Source organism: Mus caroli, chromosome 10 (genome assembly GCF_900094665.2).
Source record: "Mus caroli chromosome 10, CAROLI_EIJ_v1.1, whole genome shotgun sequence".
Taxonomy (NCBI): domain Eukaryota; kingdom Metazoa; phylum Chordata; class Mammalia; order Rodentia; family Muridae; genus Mus; species Mus caroli.
This window is the reverse complement of record NC_034579.1, coordinates 4,525,671-4,531,046: the sequence shown is the minus strand read 5'-3', so window position 1 is coordinate 4,531,046 and position 5,376 is coordinate 4,525,671.

Genomic DNA, 5,376 nt, shown 5'->3' with positions numbered 1-5,376 from the left:
CTGGGACCCTGGAGCCATTAAATATATGAAGTTCCTCTAATCATTTCCTTATCTCAAACCTCTTGCCTGGTCTTCACTGCTAACAGAGAAAATGTCAGAAATCAAAGCCCCTGATGTTATCATGTGGGAAGAAAACTAGTTCAAAGGAAAAAGAAAACCACAGAACACAGCGTTCCTCCCTGGTGCCGACTGTGAGTGAAATAGACACAAGACAGTTATTCATAAACCTGAGGTAACATCCTTTTAAATTTTATTTAAAGAAATGCTATAGTAGCTGAAACTGGAGCCTACAAGTATTTCTATAAACATGTCATTTTTCCTCAGATTCAGACACATAGACTTATTATTATAAAATTCTCTAGAATTCACAAACTTTTCCATGCTACAATAGCATACATTTCAACATTTATTTTGAAAAAGAAAAAAAAAAGACGTTTAGAAAAGTTTGTGAATTTTTCTAGTAAGTAAACCAATAATTAGGTCTAGACACATGAAAATGATCTAGTGTCTCTCCTTAAGCCCACCTCCAAACACCACAGCAAAGACTGTCTTCATGTTTTTTTAAATTTACATTGGAATTTTATTCGAAGAGAAATAAGGAGAAATAGTAGGGAGCAGAGATTACTCTCCGGGTCTAAGGACTTGGAACTAAACAGTCTTATTGAACACACACTTCTGGGGTGGCCAGGGCAGGCAGCTGACGGTAGGAGTGGGTGTACACGCACACACACACACACACACACACACACAAATAAACCACATGAAATTCACCATGCAAAGTTTATCGGTCTCCATTTTGTACTTTGTAAACATTTTCTGAAAATAAGAGCTACCTATTACCAAGTGTTTGAAAACGCGCATCCTCACACACAGCAACTGTACCTCTCTCAGTTTAGCTTGGGGCCTGTATGAAATGGTAGATTCTTTACAACAAACAGTCCACCGAATCTGCCTCGTCCCCAGGGCACCGAGATCTGAGACTTAGTCATTAGTCCTTTGTGGATTGGTAGCATTGTGAGTCACAGAACAGTTCTATCTAAACTATGACAGGCCCCTGAGACCCACAGAAAGGGGGTAGGGTGGGTGGATTTGAGCCGGTGGATTTTTCTGCCAATAGTGGTTGTAGGTCTTCCTCTACAGATAGAACATCTAGTTCCATCCAGGAATGCTGGGAAGAAAGCGGTATGGAAAAGGCTTGCTACTCTCTGGGACTCTAAAGCCTAGCATTACGGAAATGTCTAGTGTCTGGGGGGTGGGGGGGACGACAAGACAGTGGCAGTCGCCTTGGTTCTTCTCCATTCTCCCACCCAGCCCCCTCCAAGGAACAGACTGTGAAGCCAGCACTACTCAAATTCTTGTCTCGGATCCCACCATGGTTTCTTTCCCTCCCTCTTCTATTTAACCATCTTGGAAATGAGGTTAGTCCTCTGTGATTGTCATTTTGTTCCAAATTCTTGGAATATTTTATGATTTCCAAAGGTTTCCTTACTGATTTAGGACAGGAAAAATATGAATGTGCAAAACTCGAGTCTTAATAAAAAAAAAATCCCAGTTTGGTTAAGCAAACGCTATAGGCGGAGGGGCAGGGGGTATAAGAAATGACTTCTGGATAGTTTTGTTTTGTTGACTGACCTAAACATAATCATATTCACCACTAAAAATTGAGAAAATGCCACCGAATAAAGGGTATAAAAATAAGGATTACCATGAAATGGTCGACCCAAAGACAATCTCTTTTATGTTTTAGAGTCTTTTTAAACTTTTCCATACATATTCCCATTCAAACCCACAGTTACCCCTCTAAGGGGACCAGAGCATGCTATATATTTTTTCTGTCATCTATTATGAAATCTATCTACCTTCTTCACTCATTATAATAGAGTGTCACCTTTTCAGGTCAGTGTGGATAACTCCTTTTTAACCACTGTATCATATTCTATTACACCAATGGGCCTTAACTCATCACTTAATAAGATACATCATTTTCTTCTTATTTTTCAACTATTATAAGCAATATTGAAGGTCATATCTTCAAATAGATACCTACTTTGTTTTTTTCTTCCCCAAAGTAGATTCTCTAGGTTAAACTGTCTGCATATTTTAAATTCCAATGTGTGTTGCTAAATTGCCAAGCAGGAAGGAGGCTGACACCAATCAGACTCCCACGACGAAGACTTAAGAATGCCCCTCTCTCAGAATGCCACCACCAAGATTTTCTCCACCAGCCGGGCTTGGTGGCTCACGCCTTTAATCCCAGCACTCAGGAGGCAGAGGCAGGCGGATTTCTGAGTTCAAGGCCAGCCTGGTCTACAAAGTGAGTTCCAGAACAGCCAGGGCTATTCAGAGAAACCCTGTCTCGGAAAAAAAAAAAAAAAAAAAAGATCTCTCCACCATTAATAGACAAACAAACCTGCAGTGCCACTTCAGTGAAAGTGACTCCTGCAGCTGAATGCATTTTTCTGTATTTATTGGCCATTAGCAATGTTTTCTTATTAAGTTTGCTTTTTAAAGCCTTCCAGCTGATCAGAATTAGGATCTAAGAGATGGGGGATTAAATTTTTTAATTAAATTTTTTAAATTTATTTTTATTATTCATCTTATTTGTTTACATTTCAAAGGATATTGCCCTTCCTGGTTATCCCTCTACAACCCCTCATGCCATCCCTCTCTTTCCCCTCCCCTCCTCCCTGTGCCTCTATGAGGGTGCTCCCCCATCCATCACCCACTCCCGCCTCACCACTCTAGCATCCCCCTACGCTGGGGCATCAAACCTCCCCAGGACCAAGGGCCTCCCCTCCCATTGATGTCAGATAAGGCCATCCTTTGCTACTTATATATATTTTTTTTAATTTATCTGTATGTGCACCATGCTGGTGCCCACAGAGGACAGAAAAAGAATGTCAGAATCTGTGGAGCTGGAGTTACAGTTGGTTTATACTGAGTATGTGAGTTCACACACACACACACACACACACACAGCCGGTATGGTGCTGGGAACCCAACCCAGGTCCCCTGCTAGCACTTGAGCAATCAGCATTCTGAAACGCTGACTCATTTCTCCAGCCCAGCATTTCATTTCTTTTAGTTTCTTGTTGGCCTGTGAAATTTTTTTTTTATAATCTTAATAACCTTTATAATTTGGGCTCTAACTCAGTCTCTGTTAAATATATGTTCCACAAAGTCCCAAATCAGCTTCTTCATTATAATATAGGCAACTCAGTGGTTCTCAACCTTCCTAACCCTTTAACACAGTTCCTCATGTTGTGGTGACCCCCAACCATAATTTCATTGCTCCTTCTGTAATTTTGCTACTGTCATAAATCACAGCATAAAGATGATAAGCAGGCTGTCTGATATGCGACCTCTGTGGACACTGCGACCCACAGGCTGAGAACTGCTTTCTACCATGATGCCTAACCTAAGGAAGAAGATACTCAGAATATGTGCAGAATGACTGACCCTGCCTTCACACATATACTTTCCCAGTGTGCTATGTATCTTTTGAGCTTATTTTTAATTTATTATTAATATTATTATTGTACGTGAGTATGCATGATGTGGGAAGAGGGTACATGTGGCGTCAGAGGACAACTCTTGGGAAATGGCCTTCTCCATCCAACTTTACATGGGTCTTGGAGATAACATCTTTACCTGCTGAGCTATCTTGCTGGCTAGAGCCTTATTCTTAAATAGGTACACACACACACACACACACACACACACACACACACACACACAAAACGACTCATGCTTCGAATCTCAGTAGTCGGGATGCTGGAGAAGAGAATTGTTGAAAGTCTGAGGCCAGCTTGGGATACAAAATGAGCTCCAGCTTGGCTTAGCCTTCAGAGTGAGACCCTGTCTCAAATACAAAAGCAAACAAGCAACAACACAATTCCCCCTTATAAAAGTTCTTAAATATCACATGTTACTAACACAGTCCTTCTTGCAGATCAGGTCATACAGTTCCCACATGAAGATTCTGAAGTTTCAAGAGATATTCATGGCAATACTTCCTAGACCAAGAACTGCAATGACACTGATGCACGTCTAGTTATTCCATGCTTCTGACAAAAGTTTTGTCTAATAGAGTTTGTCATATCAGTCTTAACCTATCTCCAGACCCCAGCTGTCTCTCCTCTAAAAGCCTGTTCTCCGTGTAGCTCGAGTGCTTGCCTAACATGTACTAATCTCAGCTCTACCCCCCCACCACCAAAAATCCAAACAGTGGCAATCATGAACTCTGTATTTTGCTCTACTTTGTTGACTTTGTTCATCTGAACATATATTTCATGTGTTACTTTTCTACTGCTGTGATAAAACACCATTACCAAAGCAACTTATAGAGAGAAGAGTCTCTTTGGGTTACACAGACTTGGGGTGTAGCTAAGGGATAGCATCTATAAGACTCTGGATTCTATCCATCATACCTCAAAAAATTGTTGTTGATAGTGGGGTGTTTTGTTTTGTTTTGTTTTTTGAGACAAGGCCTCACAACATAGCCCAGGCTAATCTCAAATTCTTCACCTTCCTGCCTGTGCTCCCCTAGTGCTGGGTTTTATGCACAAATGTGAAAGGGATGGGGGTGGGGGGGACAATGTTTACAAATTATAGAGCAATTGCTAACACTGTCAATGATTAGAATCTCTTCTAATCTGAAACTAAAGACATTGGGGGTCAGGAAGTTTTCTTGACCATCAAATGCAAGCACACATATTTAGCACTTGAGTTCAGCTTACAGAGAGGTGATAGTTGTAACCTGTGGTCCATTGTTTATACAGACAGAAACCATCACAAATGAAACCTTTTATGGAAGTGGGTAGGTAAGGCTTGTGAGAAGAAAGACCAAGACAGAAAGATGTGTCCTTTTCATCTGTTTGCAAGTCTACTCCTAAGACAATGAGGAACTAACAAAGAGGAGTATTGATTTCTCATAGACCTAGATTTATTATTCTCTAAAGTTTTCAATTCATTCAGCACAGCCTCTGGTACTTCTCCCCACAGTGACATCACAAAACAGACACATTTTTGTATCTAGTATAAGATAGAGTTTCAGATGCATCTTTTTGACCTGAAAACCTGTTGTCCCTATGTGACAGTGTGAAGGGAAAAAAAAATTCTCTCTATTGCTCCTTTGAATTTTCTTGACCATCTTTTTGAAAGATCAGCTTATTATTGATAAAGGAATTAGCTCTGTTTGATTGCTAAATAATATTTCATTGTATGAATATACCACAATTTACTCATTTTTCTCTTAGTAAATACTTGTGTCATTGCCAATTCAGGGCAATTAAGAAATAAGGATGCAAGCCAGGCCTGGTGGTACACGCCTTTAATTCCAGCACTCCAGAGGCAGAGGCAGGCGGATTTCTGAGT